Below are 16,497 nucleotides of genomic sequence, written 5' to 3'. Positions count from 1 at the left end.
AAGGCCCAGAAGAAAAGGAGCAGAGCCAGGTGCAGAAGATAGAAAAGCAGGATAAGGGATGTTTGTGGGTTGTAAATGGGCAAGGCTACCAGCTTCGGCCGCCTAATCATGATCAGGCCAACGACCACAAGAACCAGTATAGCAGGACTAGCCTCGGGCAGCGGAGGCAGCCTTTGTCGAGTCATGCAGCTACAGCGTGTTCTGTTCTAAGGTGCACGTGTCACTAGAGAGGTGAATCTCCGGCTAAGGCTACGTGTCCTTAATCGAAGTGAAGTGATCAGAGGTTATTGCGTATGTGAGGGCAAGAAACACAAAATGGCTGCCATGATCTAAGATGGATGCCATGGGTAGATCGGAAATGTGTTCGTAACAGGAGTACTCTTGCTCGTAGCGTAGCGAAAACACCAGGATATGCTAAATGGATCATTTGCGGTTCGCTGATACTAATATTATGTATTTCCGACAATATTGAAAACACGGGTTCAAATCGTCACGGAACCTCAGACCCTCCTTTTGCCCTTACATAGGCAATTACTCAGTCTATGTCAGAATCTAGTTCTATGCTCATCAGGTCAGTGACATGTTGTTGTATCATCATCCTTTCCCGTGCCTTTTCTCCAAACGCAGGTGGTTTTCTAAAACAGGTTGCAGCACAAAGACTACACAAAGCTGGACCACACTGGATAATCAGGCAACATGAGAATAGGAATACTAAGATGACACCAACGACCATTAGAACCTTCCATCCCCACGCTGATATCAGAGTCCAAAACCACTCCATGAAGGACCAGTTTCCCTTGTCTACATGAATAGAGTCGGAAATCTTGTGGAGCTTAGAGATCGCCTCATAAACTGTTGGAGCATTATTGGGAATAAAGACACAGCAGCTCGATTGGATCATTCTGCAAACCCCACCTCGATCTGCAAGTATTACGTCTAGAACCATACGGTTCTGCAACGTCATGAGTCTATCCGCCTGAAGCTCAGCTGTCAAATTGCTAAGGGCACCAGCAGTTTCGGTAATAGTAGATTCAACTACCCGTGTTAGCTGACGTATGTTTCTACTATTGGCCATAGGCCCCCAGAACGGAAGGAAACCTTTGAAGAAGTCTCCAGCTTCCTGACCAGCAGTATCTTCCTTGCTGAAGACACCTCTTGCTACTCTGGTTTTGTGATAATCAGATGAAGCAGTGTATGTTGGAGGCAACAACCGAGCAATATAACATGACCCTGAAAAGTCAGCAAGCAACCACGTATACGCTCTGTCTTGACAGATGAAGTAGGTACCCCTAGCAGTGAGAAAAGCAGGGGAAGAGTTAGACGGAAACACGTAAGTCTCAACGCACTCACTCCTCCCTAGCTGAGCTCTCGGATTTCTCCCATTTCCTTGCAAACAGACCTGACCTCGGTGAGGTACGACCCAGATTGGAGTTGAGCTTTTACGCTTGCTTTCTCCCAAACTAAGGCGATACTCTGAAGAATTCCAACTCAAATATACTTGTAATTCGTATCTAGGGTAAGATGGAGTGTTATTGACATCCTTGATCATATCAATAATACCCTGGACTAAAGCTTTGTTGACAGAGTTATATTTAGTGGAACGTGGTGGACGCGGAGGATAGGTTTCAAGGGCATAAGCAAAGATGGTTTGAAAGGCCTGAAATGATCCATTATAGCTGAAAGGCAAAACCAGATAGGGAATACCTTTATCCATAGTGTGGGGTATCAAGCCACACACCCAGCAGTCTGTAGTGTTAACTACTAGTTGGTGTTGGTGCAAGAGCTGTACAAAAGTGTTATTGATAAATTCTGAGCGTCGAGCTTGTTCATGTTCAGGAAACGAGTGAAAAGAGTGCATAGAAGAAACAGTAGAAGTAGCAGGATCAAGGGGAGGTACTGTAGTTACTGGCACAAAGATCAAATTTATACCAAAGACGATTCCACCCACCAACGTTATTAAAACAATTAAAAATGTAATGGCACATTGCATCAAAAAGCATTTGCTATGAAGAATTCTGTAAAGTCTATTTCTGCGAACATAAATCACATTTTCTCGTTGCAGCGCAGGAAGCTCCATCTTCTACAATCCGCTCGCGACCACTGATGATGTGTACGTAGATGAAAATGCCTCTATCAGCCCTGGGAGTTCCCAGAACCAACAGAAAGATCGACCTTGTGTCAGACCCCCGCAGATTCAACTAGGCACACAGCCATGACCCTACGGCTACCCAGACGGCAAGGCAATTTTTAAAAACAATAAAACAATAGCAAACTTCCTGGCTGAAGGCAAAAGTTCAAAATTTCAAAGTATCACAATAGGCAGTTGCCTGCTTTATTTGTCCATATTACGAGGTCGTAAGTTGTATCTTTGTTTTGCAGGAACTGTTTGATCGGCAAATAACGTATCACTAGTAGCTGTTGCAGTGTTCAGGTTCGCAGATGACAGAGTTTGTTCTGATGCAGTGGACAAATGTTCAGAGTTCAAAGGAGTCTTTTCAGGAGGAGAGTCAGAGTTTGGAGTGTCAGTTATCAATTTGGCATCGCTGAAGGGGATAAACTTCGGTGTTTGCTCGCATTCAGAGGCACCAATTCCCTTCTTAACCCAGTCGTCGTAAGGAAGTGGCAAAGGCACACGTTTGACATGTGTTGCATGAATCCAGTGCTTGCGACCAGCTACACGAACAGCAGTTCTCGTTGCAAGCAGCACCTGGAAGGGGCCGACGAACTTGGGTTGAAGGTTCTTCGTCCTCGCGAAATTTCGTACCACAACGTGGTCACCGGGTTTCAGCTGATGACCTGGACTCTCCGGAGGCTTTGGTAATGCATCGAAAACCTGTTGGTGAATAAGACTCAATTTAGCAGTCAAGTCGTAAAGGTAATCGATCAACATAGGATATTCTAGAGAGCAAAACTCCTTTGGCCTTGGCACTCCCCACACATTTGCCGGACGGCCAAAAATAATTTCGTAAGGACTAAGCCCTACTCTAGAATGTACAGTTGCTCTCGTTGATAACAAAGCCAAGGGTAATGCGTCTGGCCAGGATAAACCCGTGGATGCCTGTATTTTAGCTAATTTTAGTTTGAGGGTGCCATTGTAGCCCTCGACTAAACCAGCAGACTGGGGATGGTTTGCACTGTGGAACTTTTGTTTAATGTTCAAACCGGCACACACACTCTGCATAACTTTCCCTATAAACTCACTTCCGTTATCTGACCATACAATCCGTGGCATTCCATACCTAGGGAAATATTCTTTGAGAAGAATTTTGGCAGTTGATAGGGCAGTATTGTCCTTTAGTGGATATGCTTCGATCCATCTGGAAAAAGCACAAACTACCACCAGAACGTATTTTAAATTATTGCACCGATCCATGTGTATGAAATCTAGCTGAATCACTTCAAAGGGGCAGGAAGGAGGAGCGAAGTGACCAGCAGGAGTTGGGGTTCCCTTGCCAGGATTATGCATCAGGCATACCATACAATTTTTCACCACTCTCTCTGCACATTTACTGATCCCATCATTCTTCCAGACTGGAGCCAACATTTTACAGATTCCTTTAGAACTTATATGCGCTACTCCATGCGCCATTGTCACCACTGCAAGCACATATGCATCCGGCAACATCCAACGCTGTTGTTCTGACAGATCAATCCAACACCCACTCGAATCCAACTTGCCCGTACTTTCTTTCCATGCACGTTTTTCCTCCTCAGTTGCCTCTTTCTGAATCTCTTTCACACTTTCCACTGTATCCTCACACATTCCAGATTCAGAAATCCATCTTGCAGACGTAGCAACATACATTCTACTCATCATATCTCTCGCTGTCTGTTTAGCAGTTTCATCAGCAAAAGCATTCCCCCGACCAACATCATCCGTGATTGCTTTATGAGCACTGCATTTCACAATTGCAACTTCAATCGGCAAGGTTAGAGATTCCAACAAGTCGTTAACTAGCTGACCATGTTGAATCTTAGTCCCATGGGACGTAATGAAACCTCTTTCTTTCCACAAACGGCCAAAACTATGGGCCACGCCAAACGCGTACTGACTATCTGTGAACACATTCACTCTCTTTCCCTTAGCTAAAACACACGCTCTTGTTAGAGCTATTAATTCTGCAGCTTGGGCAGAATTCTGACTCACTCTTGCAGTCTCCACAATCGTCCTCAAAGTCGTTACCGCATAAGCAGCAGTCACATCACCATTCTCCAATTTAAAACATGACCCATCCACATACAACGTGCCATCTGAATCTGACAACGGAGTGTCTTTTAAATCAATTCGTCCTTTTGTCTCTTCCTCAGTTCTAAAACAGCAATCATGGGGCTCGGAATCACTCGACTCTTGATTAGCCGGCAACAATGTTGCTGGATTCAATACATTGCATCTTTTGATTTGAATATGACTTGCTAGCAGTGTCAGCTCATAGCCAGATAATCTCGCACTGGTAAGGTGTTGTGTCTTGGTTCGATTCATGAGTGTATCCACAGCATGAGGAACCATAACCACTAACATGTTGTTCATCACCAAACCAGCAGATTGTCGAATGGAAGCCGCAGCTGCCGCTGTAGCTCTCAAACAACTAGGTAACGCTCAAGCTACCGGATCCAATGTTGATGAAAAATACGCACAGGGGCGTTGTTTATCACCAAATTTCTGTGTCAGAACACTCAACGCGCAACCTTCTCTCTCGTGAACGTAGAGCGTGAATGGCTTGCTGTAATCAGGTGTACCCAATACAGGAGCTGAACACAATGCTTTTCGTAACTCAGAAAAACTCTCTTGACATTCATCAGACCACGGCACCGGACTCGGAACATTTTTCCCAGTCAAAGCTACCAATGGTTTCGCTAAAAGAGAAAAATTTGGGATCCACTGCCTACAGTAAGAGGTAATACCTAGAAAGGCACGTACTTCTCTCTGAGTGCGGGGAACACTCATCTGAGTAATTGCTTTTATTCTCTCTGGGGTCAACTTCCTTCCCTCCTTTGACAAGAGATGACCTAGGTAGGTCACTTCTTGGCAGCAGTATTGCAATTTCGAAGGTGACACCTTGTGATTCAAATTGGACAAATGATGCAATAACGAAATCGTAGCTGCTTTGCAAGTTTCCTTGTCATCGGCAGCCACTAGAAGATCGTCTACATACTGCACTAGGGCAGAACCTTGAGGAAGTTCAAAAGAATCTAACTGACTTTTTAATGCCTGACTGTAAATGGACGGACTCTCACAATAGCCTTGTGGAGCACGTTTGAACCTGAAGCTTCGACCTCCTAGACAGAAGCCGAAAATATCCCTGCTTTCCTCGGCTATCGGAATGCTGAAAAAGGCATTTTTCAAGTCGATGACTGAAAACCATGTGGCTGTTGCAGGAATCAATGTTAACAGGGCAGTAATGTCTGGAACCACAGGGAACTGTGGGACCACAATCTTATTAACCTCTCTAAGATCAATGACAAACCTATATACTGGAGGCTTTGTCGGGTCAGTACGTTTCAAAATCGGTAATACAGGACTGTTACAGACATTTCCTCTAGTTTCTTCAACCACACCTTTCTTAATCAAATCGTGTACGATCAATAAAAGTGCACGTTCACCTTCACTAGAAATTTTGTATTGGGGAATTCGTGGAAATTTTACATTTGCTTTTAAAGTGACTACATATGGTGGTATTTCCAAAAGGCCTACATCATTAGGACCAGTCGCCCAAAGAGTATCAGGGAGCGAACGCAGCTCTGGCGGGAGTGCATCCATTGACAAGTACATCGGAGAGGTGATTCTTTTACCCAACGTAAGCTGTACTCCTTCCGGAGAACAGTACAATGTCGCATATAGGCGTTTTAACAAGTCTAAACCAAGCAGATTTTCATTACAACCTGTCGTCAAAATCAAGGGTGCTTTTAATTGGCACGGTCCAACAGAAATAGACAAAGGACCTGATATGGGGTTGTAAACAGGGGCGCCTGAAAAACCTACAGAAACATTCGTTAAGCCGGACAAAGGTGCGCCAGGGAGTTTCGCATGAATGATAGAACTTTTTGCGGCACCAGTATCCAACAGAAACGGTTCGACTACACCTGATGTTGCTACTGCGACATAAGGCCCACTCTGATCCACTGGAACTGATACTACTCCCTCTCTCTGTCCATGGCTGTCCTAGTACCCATTTTGCTGAAATCCCTCATCCACTTCACAATAGTCTTCAACATGATACTGCTGAGATCTATTTTGCTGGGCAGACTGTCCATTTCGTTGATCAAAGTGATTGGAAGGGCGATCATTCGTTGGTGGAGGCATAGCACCTCGTCCTCGACCTCTAGAATTCTGTACAAAACCACCACGACCTCTTTGGGCTGCTGCCGCGTTATTTTGTGCTAAGACTGGACACTCGTTCTTATAATGACCCTCTTTCTTACAGTACGCACACTGATTCCATTGATATTGTGGCCTCGGTGAACTATAATCTGTCCTTTGATACGATCCTTGCTGCGTATTAGTCTGATTCATACGAGGCGGATACGCCTGTTGCAAGAGAACTTTAGTCTTTAAGTCTTTCGTTTTCTTATCTGATTTCTCTTTCTCCTCTTTATCCCTATTTTCATAATACTGTGCAGTTGCAAGTATTTGCGCAGTAGTAGAGACAGCCCACGCACTCTCGGAATCTTTCAATTTGTTGCAGAGCTCTGGTAGCAAGTTGTGTACAAATTTATCGACAAATAATCTTTGTCCTCCTTCTGTGCTCATATCCTGACCACTATGATCTACAAAAGTCTCTTCGAACCTCGTGAAGAAGTCGGAGACACTTTCGTCTTTCTTCTGCCTGCATGCGGACAACTTGTCCCAGTTAACGCGCAATGCTGGCATCAGAGTCTTCATTAAGTCGATTATCCTACCTGGAAGATTAGCAATTAGAGGTTCGGGTTTGGAACCACCTATTTGCTGACCATCTGCTGCAATGATAGCTGCCCAATCACCACATAGGGCAACTGGATGATTCTCCCTACGAATTTTAGCCCAAATTGGTTGCAGAACTACATTCCCAAATAACATGTCGATGTCCGCTAGATTCATAACACAAGCCTCAACTGTTTGTGCTAACTCCTTATAATATCCAGCAGGATTCTTACGCGGATCTGGCAGGGCCTGTTTTACTGCCAACACTTCGGCTCGCTTCCAAGCAATGTGTATCCACACTCTCTGGAATTGGGCCGGAGCGGCTGCAATACCAAGGTTTACATTAGCTTGCACAGCTTCACGCCAAATTGGAGGAACCTCTCTCATTGGATATTGGCCAGTCCGCTTCGTACTACTTTTCTCTAAGTCTCTCGGTGAACGAAGAGATGGATCATTTCTAAAACTTAAAATCAGTTCCATCGCTTCTTTTATATCTTGACCCACTATCATACCTGCAGCAAACTCTTTTTGAACATTAATTAATTCTTCTAGATTCGATTCAGAATCATCTTCTTCTAATTCATCACGCAACAGAGAGCACATCTCGTCAAAAACATATCGTTGCGTTGGTTCCTTCCACTGCATAAAAGTATCTAGTACATCTCTCGTACTATATCTCCTACTCTTCGAAATCCATCTAAGAGCCGTGGAATCTAATATTCCCCGTTCCTCAGTACTTGGGAGCTGACTACGTCTTTGTAAAGAATCAGAAGTAGGAGTCTTAATTAAAGTTTTATAGAGAGGAGACAGAATGCTAGAAACAGAATCAGTAATTTTTCGACGAACAGAAAGCGGAGTCAACATACTGGCAGATGCAGAGAACACAGTAGTAGTAGGAATAAATAGCGGGACAGTAGGAGTATCAGGTAAGACAGCTTGTGAAACAGGAGGTGTAAGCGATACAGGTATAGGTAAAGAAGTCGGCAACCCAGGAAGAGGAGGTGCCGTGGGTACATTCACATTAACCACAGGAGGTACAGGAGCTTGATTCTGAGGGGCAGGAGCAGGAATACCAGGTTGTCCAGCAACCGGCAATTGAACATTCGGTACAGGCGGAGCCGTAGCACCTTGTGCATACGGTGGAGGTGACTGTAACAGATAAGACAACAGAGGATCGTTTTCGGGGTCCTCCAGTATCTTAGTTGGTTTCGATGGCAAGGCAGGATAGCATTTGTCGATCGCTAAATTAGGCTCTCTAATGGCCACCTCTACGGCCTTTTCAGACTCGTTGACTTGCAGCTGCTTAACAGCCTGTTCTAGAGTCAACTCTTGCTCGTTTTGTTCTTTCTTCAATCTTTTAATTTCTCTCTGTTTGGATTCTTTTCGCCAGTAACGGAAAGAATCAAACATTGCCGGCCGGGCTTTCTTCCTAAACAATTTCGCTTCCAAATTATCAAGGATTTCGGGTTCAAAACTACCATGCAGTGGCCAACTAAGGACACCATCCTTTTTCGTATAGCGGACCCATACCTCATTATAAGATATAGGGCCCACGCCATGCTTACAGTACAGATCATATAAGGGAGTCCCAATCGGAGGAACCAGACATGAGTCCTCCAATCGTGAATCACTGTTGCAACCAAAACAAGACAACATACAATTTCTCCGACTTACCATTTTGTAATCCGGAACACAGAACAAACAAAACAAGAAACTGATATGTGCACCTGAACCAAGAACTTAGGCCTACCAAAAGCAAACTGATGTATCGATACCCAAACTAAACCAAATAGATTATCGTAACCAGAACAACCAGTGATAATCTTACGAAACCAAACCAAACCAAGAACCAAAAGGGATTTTAACAACCCTCACGAAGTAACCAAAGAGCAACCACTAAATACTTAACTGAGGCACTGAAGACGTCACCAAGGAGAAACCCGTCACGTTTCGCCGTACTAAGGACTGCACCTCGGGTCCAAGACAGGGCGACGGTCAAGGCAACGGCCCACTGCAGCCGTCCGAACGGGAACCCTCGTGGAAGAGAACTTCGGGCCACTTTTGCGATATGCCGGGATCAATGAAGTGGGGCGCCTCCCTCAGGAATCTTCACACGAAGCTTCTCGAACTCTCCAGGCTTTTGGACCGGTACCGACGTTGGGCGCCAATTGGAGTTCTGGACTTTTTGGTTCCGTCCAGAGGTGTCAGGGAACAACACCCGAAGACCCCGGAGTTCCACCTGTCTCGGTGCACAAATAAACAGAAAGACGGGCTTCTCGATGGTGGCGTCAAAGACCAAGGTTTATTACTGCAGGGACACAGAAGTCACAGAAACTACGCATGGGCAGTGTCTAGGAGCCTGTTCGATTTGTACAAAGAGGGTTGCTCCTTATATACTAAAAATTGGGCTTCAGGCAAATTCTTCACATGTTAGTACATTCCCAAACCTTTGTGTCCTAAACAATAAATATTTGGTGTTGCACAGGAATCGTCGACAATATCTGATGTCAAAACATTACGAACGAGGGGTTCCCACTTTTCCATCATAATCTCATGTCAAGTTTTCATTCAAGACCCGGACCGCCTCATCGTAAAGTTCGTTACCTCCCCCTAATAAAGGCCCAGAAGAAAAGGAGCAGAGCCAGGTGCAGAAGATAGAAAAGCAGGATAAGGGATGTTTGTGGGTTGTAAATGGGCAAGGCTACCAGCTTCGGCCGCCTAATCATGATCAGGCCAACGACCACAAGAACCAGTATAGCAGGACTAGCCTCGGGCAGCGGAGGCAGCCTTTGTCGAGTCATGCAGCTACAGCGTGTTCTGTTCTAAGGTGCACGTGTCACTAGAGAGGTGAATCTCCGGCTAAGGCTACGTGTCCTTAATCGAAGTGAAGTGATCAGAGGTTATTGCGTATGTGAGGGCAAGAAACACAAAATGGCTGCCATGATCTAAGATGGATGCCATGGGTAGATCGGAAATGTGTTCGTAACAGGAGTACTCTTGCTCGTAGCGTAGCGAAAACACCAGGATATGCTAAATGGATCATTTGCGGTTCGCTGATACTAATATTATGTATTTCCGACAATATTGAAAACACGGGTTCAAATCGTCACGGAACCTCACAGTATGCCGTTGAGTCTTTGAATGTCCTTAGCAGAGGAGATTTCCAAGTAAATCTGCGTATCGTCAGCATACAGGTGGAAGGGTATGTTAGCTTTTTTGAGTAGGGCAGTCAGGGGTTCCATGTAGATGTTGAATAGTTAAGGGGAGAGCACTGACCCTTGCGGAACTCCCCTGTTGACTGGGTGAAGGTCAGACTCGAAGTTTTTGATCTTGATTCTCTGGGAGTGGTTGTGTAAGAAGGAGGAGAACCATTTGAGGACTACCTCATAAAGCCCGATCCTTTCTTGAAGAGCCCTGATGGGAAGTTTGTGATCTACTGTGTAGAATGCTGCCGATAGGTCGAGGAGAACAAAGAGACAGCATTGATGTGAGTCCATAGATTTGTGGATGTCATCGATGATTTTGAGGATCGCAGATTCTGTGCTGCATCCTTTACTGAAGCCAGATTGATGAGAGTCAAGGAGGTTGATACTGTCCATGTGTTGAGTTAGTTGTTGTAGAACACATCTTTCTAAGACTTAGGGTAGAAGAGGAAGTTTGGAGACGTGTCTAGAGTTGTTCAGATCGGAAGTATCTTGGCCAGGTTTTTTCAGCAGTGGGGTGACTTGACCCACTTTGAGGCAGTCTGGGATGATTCCGCTTTTTAGGGAGCTGATTATAATCTTGCACCAGAGTGGGGCTAAGGCCCATTCCAGTTTTTTGGTCAGTTGCGTGGGTAGAGGGTCTAAGACGTGAGCGGAGATCAAATTGACTATCTCAGCTTCAGGAATGGGGTTGAAGAGTAACCAGGGCTTGGTGTGGGATAAGAGAGTGCTGCCATGCGATCCAGCCGGGATGCTATTGAAAAGGGAGGGGCTGTTAAGGACCAGAGAGTGCTCAATCTTGGAGATCTTGTCATTGAAGAAGTTGGCGAAGTCATCGCAAAGTTCTTTGGATGCCTGCACAGTGGACGTAGCTGGTTTGAATGTTTGTTGTCTGATGATATTAAAGAGCTCCTTGGGTCTATTCTTTGCATTCTCCAGTGCAGAGCAGAAGAACGTAGATTTTTGTTCTTGATGTGGCTGTTGTACTTCTTCCGGACCTTTCTGAGTTGATCGCGATGGATACTAGTAGGATTATTCCTCCAGCGTCTTTCTGAGGCTCTTAATTGTCTCCTTTCTTCGTTTATGTCTGAGTCAAACATGATCTGGAAGGAATAGCTCTGGTTTTTTTTTCCTTTCAAGGGTACTAGTTGATCAAGGAAGACCCCCATGTTCGCACTGTAGAGCGAGGTGAGATCTGTTGTAGAGAGATGCTCATTGCCACTGGGGAGGAGCGAGCTTAGCCTTTCTTCCATGACGTCCAGTGGTATCTAGACCATTTGGGTGGGTCTTGTGCGGGAGGCAGGAATATCACTCTTTGGTTGATGTGGAATAGGATCATGTGGTGATCTGACCAGTCCACAGGTAGAATGTAGTCGATCGTGATTGCATCTCGATGAGCGATGATGGCATCCAAGGTTGCTCCCTTGTTGTGAGCTTCCTCTGTACAGTGTTGGGATAGATTATTGTCACATAGAAGATTGTTTAGGGTTTGCTTTAGGATGTTGCTCGATCCGTTCCATCGTAGGTTCAGATCACCAGGATTGTTAGCGTCTCCGAGTGCGCAATATGCAATCAGGTCGGAGAAGTGTTCCCCGATTGTGGAAGTGTTACCTGGTGGGTGATAGAGAAGGTGACAGAGTATTGGATTGTTGTCCTTAATTTTGCTGTTGACAGTAAAGCATTCAAAGGAGTTGTATTTACACGAGTCCATTTCCATGATGTTGATTTAGTCCTTGTGAATGATAGCTACACCTCCACCTCGTTGGGCTTTCCTATCTTTGTTGATGATAGTAAAACCTGGGGGCACAAACATATCTAAGCATGGTGGTGAGATCTCATTTAGCCAAGTCTTCATGATGAACGCAATATCTATGTCTTGAGAGAGGATGACTTCTGCTATTTCTGTTGCATGTTTGTGGCTGATCTGCAATTAATGAGCATGCAGTTGGTGGAGAGCCCTATTTTGCTAAGATTGTTTCAAGGTGGGGCCATAGGTATGGTGGTGAGGAGGGACGGGGGTCTAGAGGTTTTTGTGGGGGGGTATTCTCTTCTGAAACCTGTGATCACTTGAATTTTGGATTTACGGAAGGCTGTGGGAAGGGAGCTCTATGTGGAGGCTAGATCTGCTGCTTCTTCTTCAGTCATTGTAGCTATGGTTGTAGTATGACTATGTTTCTGGGTCTCGTCCTCCTTTCTTAGGATACTCTGGGACGCCGGGGCTTTAATTCTTGTGTTATTCTGTGACAAGGGCTCTGCGTCAGTTCTAGTTGAACATTGTAACTGGGTCACGTGGGTGGTTGAGGCCCCTATAGGGTGATTTGGAAGGTTCAGGTTGGTCAGAATAGGAGTCCTAGGTTGGGATTGCTGGTATTTTTGGGCTTTGTCGAGGTTGGTTAGGATTTCCTTTAGGCCCAGTAATATTAATTCTAACTGACTTTCTAAGAGGGTCAGACAGTGCGCCATGTTTTCCAGAGCTGGGGATATGACGTCTGGGTAAGAGCCATCTCGTGGGGTGGGGGGCCGGACTGAGTTAAGGTGTCTCTTGCTGTTTATATCTCTTGCTGTTTGTGCAGTTTTGCTGCCTCTCTTTTAAGCCCTCGATAAGGGGTGCAAAGGGTCGTGTCAAGAATTCATCCTCATGATTTCTGCAGGAGTGGCATAGTGGTCGGGGACGGAAATTCTGCAGGGGTGACATAAAGGTTGGTGGCAAGAGCCCGCGGTGCAGGGTTCAAGTGTTCCTGCTGGTGAGACTGGGGTAGCGATTGGGTCTGACGTTCATTGCAGGGTTTAGGGGACGCGCTTCGTGGAGGCGGAGGAGTGAGTAGAGGCTCGAGAGGGGAGACTAGAGGTTCTTGCAAGGGGCCTGGGAATGGATGTCTGCTCCATCTGGAGAGACAGGTTGTCCTGGGAAGGTAGTTGGGACAAGGAAGGTCAGAGCTTGCGAAGATGGGCGTTTCGGAGTGCATGGAAGAGGGAGTCAAAGGCCTCTAGGTTCTCATTGTTTGCCTGTATCAAGATTGTGCCATTTGAATAGATGGTCACTGAAGTGTTCCCATGCCTAGTTGAGTGGTTAGGAAGAGAGGTAGTCAGTTTGCAACTATGTGAGGTGGTCGTCATTTTGGAGATGCAAAGTTGCGTTCTTAGTGTGGTGTTTCAGTCATCAGGGCTATCCGTGTGAAAGATGAGATCCATCTTTATCTGCCCTTTGGCGGCGCAGTGGTAAGTGTCTGCGAATAGTGTATCTGGGTATTGTCTGATTAGTCTATGTTTAAAGTTTCTTTTCGCTTTTGGGGACAGGTTAGGGGTTTCATGTGGGTTGGAATGGAGGGGTTGGTGTAAATTTGAGTGCCCGGAGACATTGTTGTGTTTCTTTGACGGGGGGCCATACTTCTGCTATGGTGTGAGATCTGCCTTGTTCAGGGAGTGTCGACTGGGGGAAGCTGGACACTCTGGGAGGTAGAACGGCTCACGGGGGTCCTTGCTGGGGTAGGAGCCGTAGGACTAGATTAAGAGAAAGCTGTGGCATGCGAAGGTGGGGATAGGTGTCAGTGGGTTCGTAATGCCCTGTTCTGTGGTGGAGGGACGTCAGTGTGTTGGAATGAGATGCGTGGGCACTCACCCCATGCATGCGACATAGCAGGTAGTTTGGGGAGATGGGATATAGGGCGCTTCAGTTGGAGGTCTGAGAGGATTGGTACCTTTAATATAGGGGGGAGTACAGATTGGTGTTTACTGTGTAGGAGGCAGAACAGATCGGTTGTCACTGTATTTGCCGAGTACCAGCTGCCGCCAGTAAAAGGTCAGGCAGTCTGGCAGAGGAGGAGGGACTTATTTGACTTTAAACTTCTGAGGCCCACAAAATTGTTGTTGCTTGAGTCTTAATTCGCTCAGCGCCCCAGGTGATGTTTTATAGGGGTCAAGTCTTTGTCATAAATAGACTACAAATTTCCCTTTTGCCGACTGATTTCTGGTGTCGGACATCTTGGGGACAGGCAGTCTTGTTGCTTTAGGTAGTGATGTGTCCAGTGATCAGAATCAACGAGCCTTACTATTTCTGTTTGCGGACCAGGGGCCGTCGGGGCTTGAAACTATATTGCACTAAGCACCACAAGTACAGAAGTCCATGTAATTACCTGTGGGCAATTCTCCTATAGCTGGCTACTATCACGCGTCGGCCATCTTAGGGACAGGCAGTATCGATTAAGACTTGCTCTCCAAGCCGGTCTACAGGGTGCACATTTTTACCGACCTTTGCCTCCTCTAATCCGCTCACAAGAGGAGGCAGCTCACAGCTCCCGACAAGTGTTCCGTGAGCAACAGGACCTCAAGGCAGTGAGAGGAGAGGCTTTAGTCGATCAAGGGCGGCCATCTTGGGGTCAGTCCGTCAAAACTGCTGAGCGGCGCAGTCACGGGACGCCGATCTGCGCTGCTAGTTTGGAGCGGGTTCGTGTTTCACTGCAGCTCTGCTGAGGACCTCCGTCGGGACTCCAGTGGAATGTGTAAATGTAAATGTAAAAGTAAATTGAAACTTGTATAGCACACTACTCACCCGCAAGGGTCTCAAGGCGCTTGTACGAATACCGCTGTGGAACCCATCCTGGCTTTCCCTGTGAGGCGTCCACTCCTGGGCACCACCAAGGTGGAGGCCAGGCATCCTTAGCGTTGTGAGGCCGTTGTGGAGATTAAGCAAGCTATTGCCCAGAGTTACAGAGTGGGACTCCATGATTGTAATAGGCACCGAGGCGAGAATTATCAGGTCCGTGGAATTTTGAGCCCAAGACCCACCGAGGCGGGGAATTGAACCCTGGTCCCGGGCTAGACCTCTGCATCAGGGTCTGCCGCTCTAATCATTGAGCCACACTTCTCCACAGCGGGCTGACCTGGGGTCGCTTTTGAAGGCTCCGTCGCCTTGGGCACCCATGCAGGACTTCTTGACTTCCCAGAAGTATCGGGCGAGGGAAGATTACAGAGTGCTTCAGCTCGCCTGGATTGGCTTCTGTTCGGTCCTGGTGAATCTTGGGAAATTAGGAATCGTGGCTGAGGCAGGTTTGTTGGGTCGGGAGGGATTTACACCTCATTAGTGATCCCCAAGGCCTGGAGCCCGATTTCAGCGCTCCTGCCTCGCGGCCATCTTGCTCACACCTTGCAAGTGATGAAGAAAAAGATAGATGGATAAAATCAGGTTTTAGACAAAGAGAAGAAAATGAAATTTGGGTATACAAAGATGAAAGACCAGTTATGCCTGATAGCATGATCTCAAATAAGGCCCGAATGTACCATGGTCAAGCACACATAGGCAGAGAAGCTATGATCAGGTTGTTCAAACAAACTTGTTATAATCCGAAGTTTTGTATAATAGCTGAAAGTTTATGCAAACGGTGTTTGACATGCCAACAATTGAATCCAGGAAGAAAAACTGTTGTGAGTTTGGGAACCATAGGACGGGTGGGTGGTCCATTCACACAAATGTAATTAGACTTTATTGAGATGCCACCATGCAACAAGCGGAGATATGTCTTGGTGATCATTTGTTTGTTTTCATGATGGGTAGAGGCATTCCCTACCAGGAGAAATGATAGAGGGACTGTAGCAAAACGTTTTTTAAGAGAAGTGATTCCACGCTTTGGATTTCCAGTGACAAGTGAATCTGACAGAGGAAGTCACTTTCAAAATGAGTTGATACAATTGATTTGTGAAGCACTGGATATTCGTCAGAAATTACATTGTGCTTACAGACCAGAGGCATCTAGGGTATTTGAGCAAGTTCATGGAACAATTAAAATCAGACTTGGAAAAATGTGTTTGGCCAATGGACTAAAATGGCCTGATGCTTTGCCACTTGTTCTAATGACCTTAAGAAGCATTCCAGACAAAAAAACTAGCTTAAGTCCACATGAAATACTGATGGGACAAATAATGAGACACGCATTTGTACCAGTCAACAAACTGCTAGCTATAAATGATGATATCATATTGGATTACTGCAAAAGCCTGTCTGACACCATCGATTTTGTGTCTCACCAGGTTGGAACTGATGCGTGTACTCAGGAAAAGCATCCAACTCATGATTTAAGCCCTGGAGACTGGGCCCGAATAAAAGTACACAAAAGGAGAAATTGCCTGGTCCCTCTTTGGGATAAAGCAAGACAAGTGTTTCTGGTCAGCACAACTGCAGCGAAATGTGCAGGTGTTAAGAGGTGGGTTAATGTGAGCCACACCATCCAAGTACCAGAACCTGAGAATCAGCAATTGCACAAAGAAGATACTAGTTCAGACTCTGATAAGGAAGAGACAACAGACAAAGTTCCAAATAAGAAAGATTGGCCTGTGAGGTGACATCTGGAGATATCAGATACAAGTTTGGCATTAAAAGCAGAGACTGAAATAATTGAAATT

Source organism: Lissotriton vulgaris, chromosome 4_1 (genome assembly GCF_964263255.1).
Source record: "Lissotriton vulgaris chromosome 4_1, aLisVul1.2, whole genome shotgun sequence".
NCBI classification, from domain to species: domain Eukaryota; kingdom Metazoa; phylum Chordata; class Amphibia; order Caudata; family Salamandridae; genus Lissotriton; species Lissotriton vulgaris.
This window is presented reverse-complemented; position numbering follows the sequence as displayed.